This window comes from Jaculus jaculus, chromosome X (assembly GCF_020740685.1).
Source record: "Jaculus jaculus isolate mJacJac1 chromosome X, mJacJac1.mat.Y.cur, whole genome shotgun sequence".
Lineage (NCBI taxonomy): Eukaryota > Metazoa > Chordata > Mammalia > Rodentia > Dipodidae > Jaculus > Jaculus jaculus.
The window spans coordinates 73695920-73720039 of record NC_059125.1 but is presented as its reverse complement, the minus strand read 5'-3'; the positions used below and the strand labels follow the sequence as shown (position 1 = coordinate 73720039).

Here is a 24120-nt window from a genome sequence, read left to right as displayed (position 1 = left end):
TTTGATATGAAGTTTTATCATGACAGAGAAAAGCATAGTAGAGTTTATAAATTTACACATCAGCATTAGAGAATGAACTGTTAGAATAGGATGGTGATGACTATCTAGTAGGCTAGACTAATCAACCCCAAGGAGGACCCCCATCAACATACATTATCTGACAAGACTTTGCCTCCCAATGTCTCTACCAGCTGAATGGGGAATAGAAAGAGCTTAGTCAAAAATACTTGAAGCTATGAGGGTATTCTACACTCAAACTACCACATACTTATTCCTTTCATATGAATTTACATTTTCAAAAGATCAAGATATGTAGTGTCTTGCTCTCCAGATTTCTTTCCTGTTGTTGTTGTGCAGGGTGCCAGAAATCTCTTGAGTAGTTCTCATCACTTTAATTAGTAAAACTGTTTACAACCCTGTCTGGTCTTTAATTTTAAAGTCACTGCTTTCCTTATTAGTGTACATGTCTTTCATATTTTAGCCTCTGAATGCTGCTTTATGTCACTGGAGACCAGGATAAGAGAAATAAACAGTAAGCATCCTGTCTTGACCATTACATTTGAATTCAGTCTCTCTCACATTATCAGTACATATGCTGAATGGGACCATCTTCTTTGCCTGAATATAACAAGAATATCCTTTAACTTATATCCTGAAGGAGTCTTTGTTCCCTTGTGAATCTTTAAAAGTCACTCTCCTACTGTTCACATTTCTATAACCATTTTTGTCTTTAAAAATCATACTACAAGGGCTGTAGAGATTGCTTAGCAGTTAAGGCACTTGCCTGCGAAGCCAAAGGACCCAGGTTCAACTCCCCAGGACCCACATAAGCCAGATGCACAAGGGGGTGCATGCATCTGCAGTTCATTTGCAGTGGCTAGAGCCCCTGGAACTCCCATTCCCCCTCTTTCTCTCTGCCTGCCTATTTCTATATCTCTCTCAAATAAATAAATATAAATATTTTTAAAAAAATCATACTAGATTGTTCATTATATGGTGTTTGCAGTTTATTGGGGATATTCAAGCCCCAAATTACCAACTCTTCCACATTAATCTTGCAAACCAGTTTGATTTTTATCACAGCATTCATCCAACATCTTAGGAGAATGTTTCTGTTAGTTACTTTCCTATTGCTGTAACAAAATCCCTAAAAAGAAGCAACTTAATCAAGGAAAGGTTTATTTTGGCTTATCGCTTAAGGTAATACAGTCAGCACGTGCTTGAGGGAATTGATCATATTGCATCCTCAGTCAGGAAACATAGAATGGTGAATTCTGGAACACATAACACTTTCTCCTATTTATTCAGTCCATGACCACAGCCCAAGGAGTATTGCCATCTACAATTAGTATGGGTTTCCCCATCTCAATTAACCTAATCTAGAACTCCCACACAGATGTTTCCAGAGGTTTAATCTTGTGGTAACTCTAAATCTGTCAAATTGAATATATATATATTGAATATATATATTGAATATATATATATTGAATATATATATTGAATATATATATTGAATATATATATATATATATATATATATATATATATATATATATATATATATATATTGTTTTGAGAAAGAGAATGAGGCAAAGAGAGAGAGAAAGAGGGAGAGAATGGATATGCCAGAGCCTTCAGCCACTTTGGATGAACTCCACACATGTGTGACCCCTTGTGAGCATGTGCAAAATTGCATATTTTTATTATTCTTTGTCTGGCTTACATGGAACCTGTAGAGTCAAACATGATTTCTTAGGCTTTACAGGCAAGTGCCTTAAAAGCTAAGCCATCTCTACAGCTCATGTTTACCATATTAACTATCAAAGCTATTCAGGGTCTTTTGTGCTTCTATATTTCTGTGAGGAATAACATTGAGAATTTTTATGAGGGTTGCATTGAATTTATAGATTATATATTACTTTGGTAGAATAGCTTTTATACACAATATTAATTCATCCAATGCATGAGCATGATAGGTTTTTAAGTTTTCTTGTGTCTTCTATTGTGTTCTACAGTGTTTTAGCATTGTTATTGTCTTTTAGTACTTGATTCAGTTTACTCTAATGTATCACTTTTGCAGAATGTGTAAGTTGTTTTTCTCATGGTTACACTAAATCACAACAGAAATTTAGGGTGGGAATAGTTAATTTTTGTGTGTATTTGGAGAAGACAATGTATCATTTTGAGAGGACCTTATTGCAGGAGGTTGCAGCAGCTGGTCATACTGCATTTATAGTTAAGAACAAGAGATTGAAGACATGTTGAAATTCATCTAATTTTCTCCTTTTTATTCATTCCAGCACTTCACCACATGGAATAGTTCCTTCTACATTTATGGTGGGTATTACAACTTCATTAACCTGATCTTAAACTCACATACATGCCCCAAATCTCTCTTATGTGATTTTTGATTCTGTGAAATTGGCAATTAACCATCACAAGGCAACTGTGAATGTCATTGGTACTGTAATTTCTTTCTCATTATGCTTGCAATCAGTATGTAGAAAGTTTGTTGATTTTTATATGACAATTTTTATCCTGCTGTATTACTGGAAATGTTTATCATATCTAAGTGTTTTCCAGTAAAATTGTTGTGGTATCTTAGGAACATAATTGTATTATTTGAAAATAAAGACACTCACTAGTCAGTGGGGGAAGGGAGGAACTGAAGTAAGTCATTTCAAATATTCAAAATATTTAATTATTTATTTATCAAAGAGAGAGAGAGAAGTATGGGAGTGCCAAGACCTTCTGCTACTATAAACAAACAAACTCCATATCATGTGCCATTCAGTGAATCTGCCTTTATATGGGTACTCAGGAATTGAATCTAGGCTTTCAGGCTTTCCAAGCAAGTGACTTTAAACATTGATCCATCTACCCAGGCCTGAAAACTATTTTAAATTCAATGGGGGCAATAGTTGACCCAAATTAGACCATAACCTTCTGCCAAAGTGAATTGTGCTGATTGGCATACTTTTTAATAAGTTATAAACTAAATAAAATAATTTGATAAGCATACACAGAAACTCAATAAGAACATCAAATTCTTCTAGCTAAAGAAAATATTACAAACCTCTACATCATTTGCTTTGTGTCCTGGGTAGAAGAAGGCAAAACATTCAAATCCAAAATCAAACCAAACTTAAGTCTTAGGGTAGTTGGGAATCTACAGTTCATTTTTGTCTTTTAGTACTGATGAATCAGAAGCAGATATACCTCAGCCAAGCTGTCGTCTTATACCATCTATGAGTTGTAACCACAGGGTAAGCAGTCAATTGATATTAAAGATTGTGTTGTATATTTCCAAATTGCTAAAAGAATAGTTTTACTTTTAATGGTTTTCACAAAAAGATATAAGTTTGTGAGGTGATATATGCATTATTCAGTTTTATTTAATATTTTTCAAAAAATATAAATATATCAATATGTCACATTGAATCCTATAAATATACATGTAACTATTATTAACCAAATTAATAGTTTTTAATAAAAAAGTTTTCAGAAAAGTATGAATCTTTAAGGATGTTGTAGGCCAGTAATAGTGGTTCAGGTCTCTAACCCTAGCACTTAGGATTCTGTGGCAGGAGGATTCCCATTAGTTCAAGGGCAGCGTTGGCTACACAGTGAGACCCTGCTTACAAAACAAAACAAAACAAAACAATAAATAAATAAATTGATGTCTGAAATGGGCTTGACTTTTGGTTCATCTGTGTTCAACCACATAGCTCCTTTTTTCCACCATGAATTTTGAAAATTCACTGAGTACAACATATGAAAATTATATCTAAGAGCCAACTCACAAATAATTTCCTATTCCTAATATTTATTCAAGATTTTGTTGCATCAGGGTTGAGGATTTCTGCTCATAGTGTGGCAGTTTAGGGATGACAGGACCCCCAAATAAATAGCTTTGTTTTTGACTCAATACAGGAATTATCCTTGGACCTATAGGGGAAAGTCTAGGTTAGTACATTTTATTTCTGAAGGGTCTAGCCTTTGCCTTATTTTTGCCAGCACAGGGAGTCCTTCCACTCTCTTCTGAGAAGGCTCTTTCTAGAGAATTAAGATTTCTGGGAAGATTGCCTTTTTCTAGAAATCCTGACTCTAGATACCTGTAGACTGGTTTAACCATGCATCCATCCATGGGAGTCAAATCCAACATAAAACAAAAGCAAACAAACAACCTGCATCTCAAGATGGGATTCTTATATCCCCTCTTGGCTCCCTGGTTATGAACTCTGCCTTGCTTCTTTCTCTAATTCTGGGTTTCTCAGACCCCATATTGCCTCCTTGGGCAAGAGCTATGTCTTCCTTTTGTTCTTTAAGCGACTCTTCTCTTAGTGGTCTCCTCCTTAAAGCTCTAAGCTATAGGAATTTTTTTCTGAACTTTACCTTCTAGTCTTTAGAATTCTTCATATTCATCATATTCATAAATCAAGAATATAGGATCAGCCCAAATTATTAGTGCATTCATTTATCTTGGTGCACTGGCACAGGACACCATAAAATTTTGGCTAATATGATGTTTTGTATTCAATTTAGTTCTTTGTTATTGGAAAAATAAACATGGTAGTTTGGGAATGGTTTCATAGACAGGCAACAGTGTAGGTAAATATTATATATGGAAAATATGCATGTGTCAAAAGCAAGAATTAAAGAACTCATTTGTAAACCTGAAAATAACAAGTCTATTTTGTGATAATCAATAAAGTAATCATAAATAATAATAATGATGATTTTAAAAACCATGAAACCCATTATTAAAAAGGTGAATACAGTATCTTTTACTTTGATTTACTAAATTTAATTAACTCAATGCACCCAAGCATTTTAAAATAACTAATTTATTTTTGAACTCTCATCAGATGTAGAACATTTACTCTCTGATTTCTTAAAACAGAAAGTCTCAGTGTCTTTCCATGAATGGAGAGATAATTTTTTGTTATAAATAATATATTTATTTTTTACCTACAAAACTTAGAAAATTGCAATCAGAATCTTCCCATTCTTCTTTTATTACCTTCTTCTTTCTTTTTGATAATTTTACAGAGCAAGAAAAAATACTTTATGGATTTAATATAGTAACGAGCACAGAAATTATATGGATAATGGAAAAGTATAGTGAAGAGTTTAAACTGTATATTACTTGAATTTCAATTAATATTATTTCATTCTTTGTGATATGTCAAAAAATGAAACAATGTTAAAAATTTATTTCTGATTATGTGATAACTGTGTTTGCAAGACTTAGTTTTCCTCCTTGGAACCATTTTAAATAAATAACTGAAAACAGCCTAACATAGAAATATAGTGTAAGTGAATATTTTATTGCCTATTATTTTTTGGTTGAGGAAAACATAATCAACCAATAATGTATTTATTAAGATTGTATAATCCAATTTATATCCATTAATTATATGAAAAATACATATCTGTGAAAAATAATCCCTTTATGATTCCTATTGTAAAACATAATGAAAACTTGCTGTTTTATACAGGTTATTTCTTCTGTATTACTAATTTTTTATTATTTATACAGTTTAGGCATATTATATGTATAAAATATAATGAATGAAAAGTGAAATTTAATGAGATGCTGAATTTAAAGAAATGGCTCTAAAAAGAGCCAGTTGGGTTGGGTTGAATATGAATTTTTTGTAATCTTGCCCTGTTAGCATAATTTAGAAGTGCTTTACTTAGGAAGTCAAGTGATTTGAAAGTAAGGTAGACTCTAGATATTGAATTGTCATCTTCAAAAGTAGACCTTATTTAGAAGACTAAATGAGGCAATGAGATTAATCTCCTGACAATATATTGCTACTATTGAAGGAAACATATTAAAAGCACATGTTTTATGATGGGTGGGCCAAGTGTGTCAACTTTATGTGCAATGTCAGCATGTTAAAATTTTAACTTAGAAGACATGTGTAGAAAGATTATTGCTTATGAAAACCATAATGCAAAGGTTATATATTCTTTCTAATTAGTAATAAACAACAGCTAAATTTTTCTGAACATGTTCTAAGTGCTTGGTCATATATAGGTATTACACACACACACACACACACACACACACACACACACACACACACACACACAAATATATATAGTTATACTACTAACCCTATTAGAAGATACTTGCATATTCTTGTTTTAAAAATGGATAAACTGAGATTCAGAGAAGTTAATTTGTCCAAGATTGTAGTAGTAAAAGTAGGATGTGAATAAAAAGTCAGAGCCCATGTGTATAATTAATATTCCAGATGAATAACAGATATTTCAACTGAATCACAAGTACACACCTATAATTTATTATTTTAAATATGCCAACAGTGAAGTTTTATCTCATCCATCATTTTTTTTTTGCTTTTACATCTAACTTGCTACAACTCTTTCCTCACCTAAAACAGCACATGAATTAATGACTGATAGGTTTTTTTTCATGATTAACTAAGGGTTTAAGACATGGTAAGAAAGGAGGTAAATAAGTTCAAAGTATGATATATATATATATATATTCTCAATGAAACCCACTAATTTGTAATAAAATAAATGAAGTAATATAATTAATGTCAGATAATGTTATATTGTAGATAATATAATGAATGATGAATAATATATGCCATCATATTTAATCTTCTAAAGTAATTTTAGTGGGTTGAGGATTTAGCTCACTGAAAGACCATTTTCATTGCTTGCATGAGGGCTTGCACTCAATCTATAATATCACCTATTATAAATAATAGTGATGATACTTTGTATTTACTGATGGATTTCAATGAAACTAGCATTGTATTAAGTGTATTTTATCTATTATTGTTTGTAAGCATGGCATTATGAGACAAATCATGTTATTACTCCCCTTATACTTACAAATGCAGTCTCTTTTTTACAATGACACTAAATATTTTTCCATCATATATAGCTAGATATATCATTGCAAGACTAGAATTTTAAAAAAGCAATGTGGTTCTTTTTGAGAGTCGATATAGACAATCATGAGTTTGCTCATTATTTTTTAATTTAATTTAATTTAAATTTTGGTTTTTCGAGGTAGGGTCTCATTCTAGCCCAGGTTGACCTAGAATTCACTCTGTATTCTCAGGGTGGCCTCACACTCATGGTGATCCTCCTATCTCTGCCTCCTATGTGCTGGGATTAAAGGCATATGCCACTACGCCCAGCTTGCTCATTTTTATTTATTTATTTATTTTTCTTTTCACAATTTTTTATTAACAATTTCGATAATTATAAAAAATATCCCATGGTAATACCTCCCCCCCGCACTTTCCCCTTTGAAATTCCATTCTTCATCATATTACCTCCCCATCTCAATCACTGTTGCTCATTATTTTTTAGCACTCATTCTTATCCACTGATGGAGAAAAAACTGAGTGGTAACTAGTTCCATATGGTCTTCTGCTATTTATTCTCCCATTTACAGTAGGAAAATTAACCTTTTTGTTCTGAAAGATTGGAGAAAGAACCTAGCCTGCTCCAGTATCAGCAAGCATATCAGAATGGATGAAGCGTAAAGGGAGTGGCGATAAACAATACAGAGAATCAAATAAGGCCTGGGTAGCAAATAGATTATAAAGGGAAAGGGAGGTAACAAGGAGTTGTTAGGCAGTTATTGATTTAATTACTTCCCTTCAATTTTTTCCCTATGTGACCATAGCTATATGATTTTTCTAAAATCATAGTTTATGATTTTAGAAGTTCCTCATGTCTAATTCAAAAGAATGGAAATTGTACATCTATCTAGTAAAAGTAATAACTGAATTTCCTATGCTCTCTCCTAGATGGCAGGGGAGATGTTGTTATTCACATGAATAGTGCAGCCAGTTGTTATTATTTTTTCTAGAATCACATGCGTTAACTTTGGCACTAAGCATTTTCCAGAACATCATAACCTGAGCCAGGTAAATGGTTGTTAGATTATACCTCACTTCCACCTCTACAACATAATTCTGAAAGATGCTCAAGGCTAAAGCAAGAGTTACTAATTAATGATTGACCTATGCTTCAAACACTAAAGAGGCTTTCCATTGAATTCTAGTGTGCTGAGTGAATGATCCACTCTTGCACTTGCCATCACAGAAAAAAATCATTCTATGCTATTTTGAATTTGACAAATGGATAGCCTTTCAACTTGAGGAGAAAAGTAGGAATTAATAGTTTCATAGCACATTCTTTTGCTGTTACAGTTTTCCTCTTCCTCTTCCATTTGGGAATAACATTAAGGTAGAATCAGCAACAATGCCTAAAACCCACCATTAGTCACTAATTCCAGATACAAATTACAAGGGTAATATGTCTATACTAGCCTTAATTTCTTTAGTTGGATTAGTTTATCATATTAGTTCTCCATTCCCAGAAAGCAAAAGAGACAATAGGATAGACAAAGTGAATATTCTCTTATTTATTTATTTATTTATTTATTTATTTATTTATTTATTTATTTATTTGAGAGTGACAGACACAAAGAGAAAGACAGATAGAGGAAGAGAGAGAGAATGGGCACGCCAGGGCTTCCAGCCTCTGCAAACGAACTCCAGACGCGTGCGCCCCCTTGTGCATCTGGCTAATGTGAGACCTGGGGAACCGAGCCTCGAACTGGGGTCCTTAGGCTTCACAGGCAAGCGCTCAACCGCTATGCCATCTCTCCAGCCTGACAAAGTGAATATTCTTAAGGGCAAAATTTTCTCAGTTGAGCCAACAAGCATATTAAAACCTCATAGTATGTAGAATATTACCCATATAAAAATGTATATTTTGGGAGATGAAAACAAAAAGGAGAGAGAATAGAACAAACATTTGGAGAAGCAGTGTCTGAGTTTGAAATTTTGAGGTTGATCACCATAGATGGTAGATTATAGAACATTGGTTCCATCCCAGATGACCTCTTCTAGTCTTGCATTCCAAGAACAGCCTTAGGGTCATCTCAGTTCATGTGTAGCTACAGCACTGTTCTGTATAAATTCTTTGTCATTGTCTTTCTAAGCTTCATTCCCTTATAAAGTAGACACCTCACTTCTTGGCTTTTCTCCTTGATTAAATAGAAAATGTCAGGGAAGTCATTTAATCTCTTTGTGCCTAATTTTTTCATCTAGTAAATGAAACAATAGTGCCTCCTTTGCAACTTATTCATGAAATTTAGTAATAAAAGTGGTAAAAGTTGAAGTAAGTTCTCCAAATGATAACTTACTTGTTGGAATGACTATGACAAATATTTTAAGTACCTATCATAAAGTTAAATATAGCAATTATTCTTTTTTACAAGCATTTTTAACAGAAACACCTGATGTAGCATGCCTATTTCCTGAAACTACACTGCCACAGTGAACGCAAGATTTAGCTAGTTCAGAAGTGTGCTAGTCCTCTTTTTTCCTTATTTCAAGCCCATTCTACTTCTGGTGATAGAAACCCTTGGCCATTCTGTCAAAGAACATGTAAATGTTTAAAAGTATGTAAAATTTTTACCTTCCTGAACCATCCGAAGACTAAGGACTTTCAAGTATATGAATTTAGGTAAGTATCTATGTAGGCAGTACAGATACAGGTATTCTTGGACTACATTTTGAGACAGTCTGGCCTAGAAACTCTCTGGTTCTCTTTCAGGCATAAAGTAGCTTTCTGTATTGTTTTTATATGTCTATCCAAACTCCTCCCAAACCAACTGTCATACCCATGAGAAGAAAAGGATGGGAAAAATTCCCATGAAGTCAGCCAGGATATGGAGAAAGACTAATAGATACCAAGGGAAGAAATGATTTGAGGAGGGCAGGAGCAGACCCTTTCCAATTAGATCCATGAGGTTGTCCCTGGCACAGTGGGTACCTAGGGAGCAACAGTACTTCTCACACTCACTGAGTTGGAGAAGAGGCCAGGGCGCAGCTGGAGATTGGTATTCAGTGGCAAGAGCCTTGGCAGAGCTTAATGAACAAAAATGTGGTAACTCAAAACCTTGCTAATTCAGTCTAATTGGGGGCCTGAATAATTTTTTTAATTAAAAAATTTTTAATTAAAAAAATGATAGAATATTTCAAAGGCAATTTTATTACAGTCAAGGAGCTCCAGTAACCCAAAGCAGACTAACAAAGTGTTGCCAAGTAGAGGACCTCTGGGAGCTAATGTAATGAATTGAGAATTATTTGTCATTAGGAATTTGTATGTAAATGGATTTGTATGTAAATGCATGCTTCAAAAGTGCTTGAAAACAGTTTGTTCTTTTAAGGGGGATAAATATGCCCCTGATAATCATGTTTGCATGATTTCACTCCCAGTGTCTTCATCCCATTTCTCCATAAAATATAGTCCAGTTTAAAATTCGGGTAGAATTCTCACAAGTTTATAAAGCTTTTGAAATCATAAGTTTGATTTTTGAGAATAACAAAGATTTTTATGAATAAAATAAAAGAAGTCTGAGATGAAGGATATTGAGGAATTACTAAGTATAACACCTTTGTTTTACCAATGGAGCCACTGAGATATCAAAGCTTTACTAAAGGTGTTAACAAATAGAGGTAGAACTCTAACTAGATTCCAGATTTAGTACATTCCAGAATATCCTGCCTCCTACTGTGTAAACTATATTTGTGTTACTGATTAATGTAGTTTGCTAACATGTATAGGAACAAATTGCTGTTTTTCATCAGGATCCTTCTTTTTAGCAATACACCTTTTAATATTTAAATATGGATTAATGAGATTATATATGATGAGATTTATGAAGAAGAATAGCTTTTTGTCCTGTTAGAATTATCAATAGGAGTTGGTTTGTAGTAGCAGGAGGCCTTGGCACACTGATTCTCTCTCTCTCCCCCTCTTTCTCAGTCAAATAAATAAATAAAAATATGAAAAAAGAAACATGTTAAAGTATAAGAAAGAAATTGATGACAAATTATTTTTTGATATATGTCTTATCTAAATAAGACTATGCTTATTTTTTTGTGCTCATTACAGCTTATTAGTAATATCCAAGTAGTGGAATTAACTTAAGTGCTCATTAGTAGATGGATAAAGGAAATGTGAAACATATATAATAGAATATTATTCAGCCTTTAAAAAGAAGAAAATTCTGTCTCTTGCAATAACATAGATGAATCTAGAGAACTTTTTACTAAATGAAATAAGCCATTCAGGGAAAGACAAGTACTGTATAATCTTAATTTTATATGAGAAATATAAACATCAAACTCATAGAAGCATAGGGTAAAACTGGGATTGTTGGCCTGGAGAGATGGCTTAGCAGTTGAGGTGCTTACCTGTGAAGCCTAAGGAAGCAAGTTTGACTCCCACTACCCACATAAGCCAGATGCACATATTGGCACATGCATCTGGAATTCTTTTGCAGTGACTAGAGGAACTGGCATGTCCATTTTCCCACTCTCTCTTTTACAAATAAATAAAAATTAAAAAAATTAAAAATTGGCATTGTTGACTATGGGGTTGATAAATGGGGGAATGTGTTTGGAAGTTGATGGATATGTAAAGGAAAAATATTACTCAAAAACTACAAAGTTTCAGATAGGCATCATGAACATCCTTCAATAATGTACTGCACAGTATAGTGACTATTGTGGTGTGGGGGTGAAATGCTTCTATTAGACTCTATTGACAGTACCCAGCTGGTGGCACTGCTTTGAAAAATTGTGGAATCTTTTGGAGATGGGCCCATCTGGAGGTAGTGAGTTATTGGAGAACTGTTGAGGCCTGGTTCTGATCTCTCTGCTTTCTGGCTGCTTGATGTCTCTTACTCCCAAGTCTCCAATGTGAGCCACTTTTTTGCCTTCCCTATCATGAGAGATTATAACCTCTCAAATTATGGGCCCACATATGTTGTTTCTTTATTAAGTTTATTTTTCCACGTATTTTATCATAGCAATGAGAAATGTTAACTAAGAGAACAATGAGTAAATACAGATATGTAGTATACATTTGAATGTTCCTCAAAACCACATTTTGAAAGGTTCTCACCACAAAGAAACAACTGAAATGCTGAGTGATGGTTTCCTCATTCCACAAGGAAAATTTATACTATTAATTAAAATGCAATGAAATTTTTAAAAGAGACCTAAGAAAGACCACTTGTGCATTCCACCACTGACGGCACAGGTAGAAGCTAGAAGGTGCCATATGTGATTTAGAAAGTGCTTTTTTTTACCAGACATTGGGTCTGTCAGCAGCCTGATCTCAGACTTTCTGGCACTGAGACTGTGAAAAGTAAATGTCTATTATTTACCAGTTACTCTTTTAAAGTGTTTTGTTATAGCAAACCAAAGAACTAGGCCAACACAGTAGTTTTCTCTCATTTTAAAATTCACCTCATTTGCATGACAAGAACCACCCTTTTCAGGATGATTGCTATCGCTTCTACCTTATTTCTCCAGTCTCTGCATAGAATTCAGTTCTGTTGTTCAAAATCTTAAGGTTTTGCTTGTCTCTACTTGTGTCCTATGGACTTTATACCTATTGCATTTTGAATTAGATATAAACAACATATCATAGCCCTATAAAGGAATTGAACTTTACCACTTCTCTATCCTCATTCCACAGTCACCATCACTTGTAATACTCCTGCAACAATTGAGACTTCTTGTTTTTATTAAAACTCATACTTCCCTGGGGACCTTTACATGTTCTGGACCCCCATCTATATGAGGCTTCATTTGAGATCTGTACTTTGTTTTTTGGTCAAAATGTTACCTCCTTGGAGAGGTCTTTCTAAATATCTAACTTAACCCTTAATTCAGTATTCTATTAACTTTAAATTTTTTCTTCTTGACATCTTCATGGACTGGATTTTATCAAAGTAGCACTGTTTTGTGCAGTGCTTATCTTGCTCTGTTAAAATGAAAGTTCTTTGTGGTAGGTATCTTGTCTGTCTTCTTCTCTGTTGAATCCCCAGCACTAGAGGGATGCTAAGACACTTAATATGGGAGTTTTCAATGAATGATTACAGATAAGCATATTTTATAAAGTGAAGCTTAGAATCATTTAATAGCCAAGTAATGCAGAAGACTTAAATTTTGCCCAAATCAAGAATCCATAACACTGACAATGTGTCAATGGAAGTCTTAAACCTTTAAGTAAACTTATGCAAAGGCTTTAGTTACAAAAATAATCTCCTAATATAGGCTCTCCATCTACTTTACTTTTGGATTACTGAAATCTGTTTGATGCCCTGATGTTTATAGGTTTGGTAAGTGATATTTCTAGGTTATTATGGAATAAAAGATGTTGTATAAAAATGTAGTGTGAGAGCTGGAGAGACGGCTTAGCAGTTAAGGTGCTCACCTGCAAAGCCAAAGGACCCAGGTTCGATTCCCCAGGATCCGTGTAAGCCAGATGCACAAGGTGCCACATGTGTCTGGAGTTAGTTTGGAGTGGCTGGATACCCTGGCATATCTAGTTCAGTGTAGGGGACAAGTGGTGGAGAGACAACAGATGGTAATTCGAGATGATTATGATCAAAACACATACTGTACATGTTTGAAACTTGTTGATAAGAAAGTTTTGAAAAGGACTGGTGAGGTGGTTCTGTGGTTAAAAGCACTTTCTGTGCAAACTGAAGATCCTGAGAATCCTCAGGGACCTGCTCAAGTTTGATCTTCAGGACCCACATAAATAGCTGGGCATGGCCATACAGGTCTCTAACCATAATCATTATTAAGGAATAAGAGATCTGAAATTAGCTACAGCTTGTAAAATGTGACAAGCTCTGGGATCAGTAAGATATACACACAGCATAACACATGCATACACACAGAATGCAAAAAACAAAAGTTCAAAGATTTAGAGTGAATTAACATGCAATTTTTTCCTAACAACTCTTCAATAATCCATAGTTAAATATCTCTATTCTGATCTGGTCATGTAAACTCAAAGAATTTTGTCAATATGAAGTAGAATTCTTTGTTGTTGTTTCTAGCTTGTTATACTATCTCCTATATGGCATTCCACAGAATATCCTCAGTCTGATATTTGGGTAAGATAACAGTTTAGTTTGGATCAGTTTATTCTGTGTCCCATTGCCAGGGATGTGCTAAAAGACAACTTTGCCTTGACATTTGCTGGACAAGGACAATATAAGTTAGTAATTTAAAATACCAGATGGAAACTGTGGACATTCATTCAATAGTACTTCTTCCTCATAGATGTCTTAAAGGAAACATATGGTTGCTGGTTCTAGCCATTTCCTTCTTCTATAACTCAAGAATCTCCTGAAGTGAGCTTTCCTATATTATTCTAGAATGTGTAATAACTAACTTTTGTTGACATAATTGACTATGCCAAACACTTGTGCTTGGAAAGGCTTAGAGCTTCTCAAGTACTAATTTCAATCCCAGAAGTTTCTAAGAGTTAGGTATTTATTTTCAATTAGTATCCAATTTATGATGCTTTCATTTTTAATATTTTGTTTATTTATGAGGAAGCAAGAGATTGAGAGAGAATGGGTACATCAGGGCCTCTAGCCACTGCAAACAACTCTAGACACATGTGCCACCTTGTGCATCCATTTTAAGTGCATACTGGAAAACTGAACCTGTGTCCTTAGGCTTCTCAGGGAAGTGCCTTAACTGCTAAGTCATCACTCTCCACCAGTTATGTTTCTTTTTTTCCCCTGAGGCAAGCCCAAAAGATTAGCCATTTTTATGAGAGAGAGAAAGAATGAATGAATGAGTGAATTGGAGTGTCAGAGCCTCCAGCCACTGCAATCGAACTCCAGATATGTGGGCCCCCTTGTGCGCATGTGCTACATTGTGTGCTTAAGTCACTGTGCATCTGGCTTACATGGGAACTGGAGAGTCAAACAAGAGTCCTTAGGCTTCACAGGCAAGTTCCTTAACCTCTAAGCCATCTTTCCAGTTTCCTTATGGTGATTTTAAAAAGACTTAGAGAATTTATTTCCTCCCTTCCTTCCTTCTTTTTTCTTTCTTTCCTTCTTTTTCTTACTCTCCCTCTCCTTTTTCTCTTATTCTTCCTTTATTTAATTTCTTTCCTTCTCTCTTTTTTCCTCCCTGTTTCTCCTATTTCCTTATTTACTCCCAATCTAGTTGCCCTACTCCTTAAGTTCTTTATTTTTAACCTTGTTATTTTTATTCCTCTTATTACGTATCTTCCTTTCGTTTTTATTTTAACTTCATTAAATAAAAATATTTTTTCTCTGTGTTCTTTCTTGAAACTCTCCATGAGGTAATGATGGTGTAAATATACTAAATATTGTTAGTTCCTACTATGTGTCCATAAATGCTTTATTTATTTATTTGAAAGAGAGAGAGAGAGGAAGAAAGAGTGTGCTAGGACCTCTAGCCACTGCAAAGGAACTCCAGATGCATGTGTCACCTTGTGCATCTTGCTTACATGGGTACTGGGGAATTGAACCTGGATCCTTAAGCAAGTGCCTTAACAGCTAAGCCCTCACTCCAGCCCCATGATATCAATTTTTAATAGTGATTCTTATGCTTCAAGGAAATTATAAGGTAACATTGTAGAACCAATTTGGGAATGGACTGTAGAGTTTAAGTGAAGGGGTAAAATATAACAAAGTGCATATAAGCAAAACCACCAACTCTATTGACTACAAATGTAAGTGTTCCTTCTATATTCAATATGCATATAACATATTGGATTTGTATATTGCTGTTTATATATGTGTTATGCCCTGACATTTTGTTTGCTATTTTAGTAATACAATTTAGCTAATATTAAGAAAATGTTTGAAAAAATAATGACATTGTGAAAAAATAGCTTTGAAATTAATCTTACTACACATTTTATTTTATTTATTTATTTATTTAATAATATAATTTTTTTAAATTTTTTTTATTTATTTATTTGAGAGCGACAGACACAGAGAGAAAGACAGATAGAGGGAGAGAGAGAGAATGGGTGCGCCAGGGCTTCCAGCCTCTGCAAACGAACTCCAGACGCGTGCGCCCCCTTGTGCATCTGGCTAACGTGGGACCTGGGGAACTGAGCCTCGAACCGGGCTCCTTAGGCTTCACAGGCAAGCACTTAACGACTAAGCCATCTCTCCAGCCCTTACTACACATTTTAAATTGAACTCCCTGATTTAGAGTCTATCTATGCACTTTGGTACACTATTTAAACCCCACAGGTCACATAATCCTTATTCTTAAGTTGAAGGTGATTTCACTCTCAGTTTCTCATGTATTAAATAAGAAAATATATCATAAACCAAAGGACACATTAATGTGCATTTAGCACATTAATAATCAATATTCTTCTGTTAGCTTATGCTATTGAGGTTAGGAAAAAATAAATAGATTTTAATTTACAGAAAACCTATATTCTAGATAGGATGTACAGATCAACATATATAGGACACAATACAGTTCATTATTATATTAGGTTGTGTATAAGAAAGATGAATTCTAGGCTGGAGAGATGGCTTAGCGGTTAAGCGCTTGCCTGAGAAGCCTAAGGACCCCAGTTCAAGGCTTGATTCCCCAGGACCCACGTTAGCCAGATGCATAAGGGGGGCACACATCTGGAGTTCATTTGCAGTGGCTGGAAACCCTGGCATGCCCACTCTCTTCCTCTCTTTCTCTCTCTATCTGCCTCCTTCTCTCTCTCTGTCTCTCTCAAATAAATAAATAAAAATTAAAAATAATAATAAAAAGAAAGATGAATTCTCTGGAGATGGAGATTCCAGAGTCTGAAAAGTTAAAGAGGAAATCATTTAGAAAGGATGTCTGAAACAATTTAATTAAAATATTTTATGCATTATATTTTGGAAAAGTATATATAAGTATAGAGAAAATGTATATGCAGCCACATACACCCATATACATTTCACAAAACGTATATATGGATATTTGATTTTCACAAGAACCTAGTGCTGTTGTCTAAGTTATAAATGAAACAAAATTCAGGAAGGTAAGATGACTTGACAACCATTAAGTACTGGACTTAAATTGGTAGTTTTGAAAAATTACTAGGTACTATCTCAGATAAAGTAGTATAATTTATAAATCCCAAGTATGTAGTAAATTCAGTAAATAATGGTTATCTGCTTATTATATTTTGGTGCTTGTCCAAAAGTACAATCAAAGGTTATCTGGTTGGGAATGAAATAACTTATCTTTCAAAAAGTGATATTTTTAAGGTTAGTTAAACATTTGTACTATAACTGATAGAAACAAATTTGTTCAATTATTTTGTAAATGTTTTATTTAAAATCAAAATGGAAATATGAATGATACAGGTTTTCTAGGAATTAAAATACATGTATAATGCATACAAACTCTCAGTGTGCTCTCTATAAAAATATTAGACAATGGCTTGACTTCTGGAATGCATTTATTTGGGTCCTAACTTAAGTCATAATTAGTTTTCCCAACAAATTCCTCAATATCATACTTTCTCATTACTCTAAATCATACTGCAAATACAAGGGTTCATTTTGTAAGGGGAAATATATTGTGAGAAATGTTTTATTTTTTAATTTTCAGATTGAGAAAAATAAGGTGCACTTGAGTTTCTTTCATAACCCCCTTTTAATTGTCCTAACATTTATGAAGAGATAACTTTGATATTGCATGGGGAAAGGATATTTTACATCAGATGTGGTAATTATTTAACATATATTGATAGCAATTCCAGGACACCCACTCTTTTTTTAATATTTTCACTTATTTATTTGAAAGAGAAAGACAGAGAAAGAGAGAATGAGTGAGAGATAGAGGCTGACACACAGAGAGTGAGAATGAACACAACAGGGCCTCCTGTCACTGCAAACAAATTCCAGACCCATGCACCACTTTGTATGTCTGGCTTCATGTGGGAACTGGAAAATTGATCCCAGTCCATCAGGCTTTGCTAGCAAGCACCTTTAACTGCTAAGCCATCTAAATCATATTATGTTTCAGTATAATGAGCTCAGCATAGACACATTTGTGTATTAGTCCAAGTTTAATTTCTTGCAATGAGAATTCACAAGGCCACCTTACATCCTTGACTTATTCTCTTACATATATAACTTAGATAATAATACTAGATACTTATGAAGATTAAATATTCAAATATTTGCTTCAATTTATATATGATTCATATGTATATACATATGCTTCTGTATATTTTACATGTACATTATATGATCTATAATGCATAAAGGATTTTAATAATATATTACTATATACATCAAAATTTTATGTAAATATTGAAAGGGAATTTTTAATTTAAAAAATGGTGCAGATGTTTGATACAAGGACCTCCACCTTATCTGGATTCTACACACATGAACGTAGGGTGTGTGCATCTGCACACACATGTACATATACCACATATCTTGGTATTACCCTCACTCTGCTTCACATTGCCATAAGCATCTTGGGATTACAGGTGTGTGTGAGGGTGTTTGTGTGGGTGTGATTTTGGGTTCTGCTCTTACATAGGTGCTTGGATTGACACTCTGCCTGGCATGATTGCAAGCATTTTTCATCCCTGAACCACCTCCCTAGCATTAGCAATTTGTGAGATTCTTTTTCTCCCCCTCCTCCTCCTCCTTCTCCTCCCCCTCCACCACCATCACCTCCTCCTCCTCCTCCTCCTCTTCCTTCTTCTTCTTTTCCTATTGTCAGGGCTTGGATTTGAACTCACAGTCTTGCACATGTTAGGCTCTACTACGGAGATAAACCTCTAGCCCTAACCCACTATTTTTAAATGTAATTGGTGACATTGCATCTGTAATGTTTTCATGGTAATATTTTAAAGATTTTTAAATTTATTTGAGTGAAAGAGGCAGAGAAGAGGAGAAAGAGAAAGAGAGAGAATGGACGTACCAGAACATCCAGCCACTGCAAACAACTCCAGACACATGTGCCACCTCATGTATGTGGCTTACATGGGTCCTGACGAATTGAACCTGGGTCCTCTGGCTTTGCAGGCAAGTACCTGTGCTAAGCCATCTCCCCAGCCCTCATGGTATTTTATATTTATTTAATTATTTTTCATTTAGAAATTTGAATTCCATTAAAAGTTTTATTCTTTTTTCTTATATTTTGTCCATTATTTGGATTTAATAGATACTTAGTACTGGGTTGTAATTTAATAGAATATATATTTTTCTTTCTGTTGGTCACATTGGTTCAACTTTCATCCTTGCAAGCTCCATCATGACAACTCCTCACACTAGTGAAAGCAAGCCCTCTAGAGGATGCTGTTGAAAAACGATTCTATATTTTTGACAGTCACTACATTTTTATTAGAAATTTATAATTAATAATAGAGATTTGGGTGCTAGGATTACTCATTTATACTTGGGGATTGCTGCTTTCCTGTCTTTTTTATTGAAAGATTTGGGGAAAGTACATATATGTAGTATCATGTAAATACATCTCTCTCTCTTCTCTCTCGCTCTCTCTCGTTATAATAACTATGGAGGTTACATTTCAGCTTTCATCTTTGTAAGACATTCCAGGTGAATTTCCCACACTTTTTAGACCAAACCATCACATTATCATTGTTATTTTAAAAGGTATATACTATTTGTATATGGGTATATTATGTACAGAAATATTTCTGTATATTAGCATATATACAAATATATATATATATTTATATATGTATATACATACACATATGTGTAGTTATACTTAAATAAATATATATATTATATCATTACATTATACTTTATATTATATTAAATATATATGTAGTTATACTTAAAGCATGAGTTCACGTGGATATTTTTGAAAAATATTGCATTCATTTATATATTGGAGAAAGAGGCAGAGAGAGAATATGCATACCAGGTCCTTCAGCCACCACAAATGAGTTCCAGACTCCTGTCTTACCTTGTGCATCTTAGACTTTATGGGCAAGTGCATTAACCTCTAAACCATTTCTCCAGCCCACCTACCATGGATTTTTTTAAAATAAAATGTCATCACTAAGAGTTCTTTTGGTGAAATACTGAAAATATTTTCTAGAAGTTTACTCTCATTAAACATATCTAATGCAATCTTAAAGTATGGCTCATTACTCTCTTTCTTTGTAAATCTCAAATGAAGTGTTGGCTGTAGTTGGTGGGAATGTAAGATGGTACAACCACTTTGGAAAGCAATATGGAGACTCCTAAAAAAGCTGACTATAGAACTACCAACAGACCCAGTTATTCCCTTACTGGGCATCTACCCTAAAACATTTAAACCTCAGTACAGAGAGATTTTCTCAACCATGTTTATAGTGTCTCAATTCATGATAGCTAAGAGCTGGAATCAACCCAGATGTCCATCACTAGAAGAATGGATAACTAAGATGTGGTATATCTAAACACTGGAATTCTACACAGCAGTAAGAAAAAGTGACACAATGAAATTTGAAGAAAAATGGTTGAACCTGGAACAGATCATCCTCAGTGAACTTAGCCAATCACAGAAAAAAAAAAAAATCACCACATAGTCTCACTCATCTACAGCAACTAACCTGAATCTACCCAAGATGCTGACATATCCAGCAAGCATTTTGAGGACTAGAAAATAAGGTGTGTAGGGAGGGAGGGGAAGGAAAGGGAGAGGGTGGGGGACACAAATCTAGACCCAAAAGACAATGGTACCATAAAATTCTACATCCTAAAAGGCAGACAAAATGGTTGAAACTTCTACAGGCCCCTAGAGGGCACAACTGAGCCACAAGGCACTGGAGAGGGTATGTTGAAGACTGACCTTACTCTTCTACAGCTTTTCTCTCCTCCCTCACTCTTTGATATTATTTATCTTTTTCTTCCTTCTCTTAGTAGGCACTGACCTGTAACTCCCAGTACCAGCATGTGTCTATCATCCACAATGAGCTTTTGATCAGAGATACATGCAATGTTTCCTAAAAGAAAGACAGATTTCTTTCAGAGTATTTGATGACCCACCAAAGGTTAGTGGTAAGACCCCACTGCTGAAGACACCTTATGCAGTTGACACATAAAATGGAATGGAATGGCTGGAAGCAGGAAGAGAGTCAATCCCCAGACGGTCAGCACATCTAGTGACAGAAGGTGCTACCTGGGCGACTGGGGGAAAATGACCAATATCTGTCCATGAAACCCACGGTCTAACCTACTTAGCAGCAAATAACCTGTGGTGATGCTCACACAAGTGCATTAATGGTGCACAGCCATGGTGGGAAACCAACTGCTCTTGATTTGGCTGATTCCCTCAGTGGAAGGGGACCCATAACTGGAGCTAGGAAACAAATCGGAACCATACCCAAACATAAGCCCACTTTCCAGTGTCAAGCTACCACCAATCATGGGCTCCAAGAAGGCCTACACATATTAAATTCTTTATACAAAAGTAAAGGTTATCTCATTTGTCTTGTGCTAACTTTACTCTCCCTTGGAGAATCTGCTTCTCTTTTTCAGATAGATGCAGATCTTAAGGAGAGAACCACCCCCATCAGACCTCAAAATTGCCCCAGCTGAAACTAAGAATAATTGGCAAAACAAGCAAAGGTGTTGTTCTCTTGCTGAACTGGGTACCAGCGCAGGGGTGAAGGAGATCAACACAGAGAACAATGAACTCCTACCCAATCAGATAACCAGAGACACAGAGGCTCCCAACACCTCATCACTGAAGCAGACCCAAAATGAACACAATGTGGCTCAAGGAAATTTTGTGGAAGAGGGGGCCGAAAGAATGTCAGAGCCACACTTTGGGTCATGATACACAGAGACATTTCTCCTACCCATAACTTTGGGCTAACTCCACAATGCATGACCCATATATCTCAACAAGGAGGGGGCAGGGGGAGGGTGTAGGATATGGACGAACCTAACAATGGTACCGACTTGAATGTATTCACTGAGTACAAAACTAATTAATAAAATATAAATTAATAATAAAAAATTAGCTGATTTAATTTTCATATATTTATGCAAGCTCTCATAACTCTTTGAAGAAAAATTATTTAATATATCACATAGAGGATTATCATTTTTGTAATAGGATCTGTGAGTCCCATCTCTTTAAGGAGTAAAATTTACTCCTAGTGTCAATCCTCTTTGTCCAGTGAAATTTGTCCCCAGTCTGTGAGTACATTTTCTGCTTATTTGGTAATCTTGTGTACCACTTGAAAACTCCAACATTAGCATGTTTGTGCCCACAGATTTCCTCTCAGGAAACTTTGAGTTATAATTGAACTGATCTGCCAAGACTTTCCAACCTTGACTTCCATTGTGATTTATTGATTGAATTGTCTTCTGTTAGCTGCCTCAGTCTTATTTCTCAACATATGGTATATTTGGCTACTTACTGGTTTAATACTTAAACTTCATTCACTGTGTCTTCACAATAATTTCCAAGTAACTGCCAAAACATTTCCTCCAAAACCTTCCCTAATAACCTCATGTCTCTTACCTCAATTTCTAAGACATTATAGATATAAATTGTCAATGTTGACTATACAATATCATAAAGATCAGCTATGCTTGAAAAAGCAGAAAAAATAAAATATTTCTGTCTGGCTCATTCCTAGCCCTTGTATTTCTATATTCCTAGAAGCAGGACTTCTTTGGCCCACAAAATTAGTTCTGTTCCCAATTTCTAATAGGTAACATGATCTAATCTAGGAGGGAACTGTACAGTTTCAGCATGGATAAAATATCATTGCTATTTGTCTGGTAACAATTCATGCTAGTTTTACTAACAAGACTCCTGCCTTCATTTTCTATGTATGCATCTTTTGTTCACTGACCCTTTATCTTTACAAATGAGGTCCTGACTTCCTTTATAAAATGTTTGATGTTCTTGTCTAACCTGTAGATGACTGAGACTCTACTAGTTGGTGACAGAATTCTTTAGAGCCAATTATCTACCTATTATTTATATTTTCATAAGTGATTAGACCCAATATCATTACACTATGAATCTTATTAACTGAATTTAATTAATGCTATTGATTAATAATGGGTAATATTGAGGGCTATGTGAAAAAGTCTACGAATATTTAAAGTATTAAATAACATACCTCACTTAAGGCTTGAAGCAAGTTGTACTATTTTCCCAAAATTTCTTATTGTATATTACCAAATTCTTTTAAGGAACTTTTGGTTTTCATACTAGATTTCCTCATCTGCCATAGCTGAGTCTGTCTTCTCTGTCTCAATAATTCAAATCTCATATGCACCTTTAGGAGATGCCTAATTTAATGTCTTTGCTTTGCTTAACCCAATGGTATTTCCTTCCATCATACCAAAATCATTTATAAATAAGATCATAAATGGCTATACTAAAATATATGCCAAGGGTATGTGTATATATATACATATACATATGTGTGTGTGTGTGTGTGTGTGTGTGTGTGTGTCTGTGTCTGTGTGTCTGTGTGTTTTAGGGGTTAAAGTTGTGGCATTTCTGGTTAGGAAATATGGCAATAGGAGTTTGTATATTGTACACAGATTTTTATCTGTAAAATGGTACTAAATAAGATTGATAATTTTCATAAGTTTCTTTTGAAAATTAAAAGAATTTGTGTTTAAAGCAGTAAATATAATTATGCAATATAAAAAGAGCTTAAATATAGAATAATATTAATATCTACTGCTTCTTGTTTTTTATTGAATATTAAAATTTATTGTTTTGTGTTTATTTTTAATATTCTTGGTCTGACAAGTGAATCTAACTATATAAATGGGATATTTATTTTATTAAAATTACTTAATTTGAGAATCTCCTCTAACAAATGAAGAAGTTTCTGAACACTAACTCTAATTTATCAGAAAAAAAAAAACTCATGTAGCAAAGCAGCTCATTTATATTGCAGGAATAGTGAAAATGTTGATAAGATTTAAAGACAAAAAGAACAGAAGGATAATTACTAGAGTAGACTTGCTTTAGGGTCACTGTAGACAATACTAACTTTATATGAAAACTGAATGCAGTAATACTTAACAGTACTAACTAAAAATGAAAACATGTTTAAGAAAGTAACCAAGTAGAGATCCTAAGATTCATAAATTTATATTATGTGCTTTAGTTTTTGACTGATTAATTATCCTTCTAGTACCAAACAAAACTTTTCTTTTCAGTACATTCCATATTTCTTAAATCTCAATTATTCTCTATTTGTCAATATACTTATACTAAAGAGACTATGCAT

At 34.3% G+C, this 24120-nt stretch overlaps 1 long non-coding RNA gene across 2 annotated transcripts in view; it reads left to right on the top strand.

The window, feature by feature from the left end:
* Positions 1–24120, top strand: part of LOC123456699 — an 85582-nt gene that overhangs the window by 53026 nt on the left and 8436 nt on the right. Inside the window, exons 3-4 of one of the 2 annotated variants that reach the window (XR_006634627.1) lie at positions 2301–2337; positions 3194–3267. This is a non-coding gene — a long non-coding RNA (uncharacterized LOC123456699). Of the gene's footprint in view, positions 1–2300; positions 2338–3193; positions 3268–24120 lie in introns of those variants that run through there. The other variant, XR_006634626.1, reaches the window with a different exon arrangement.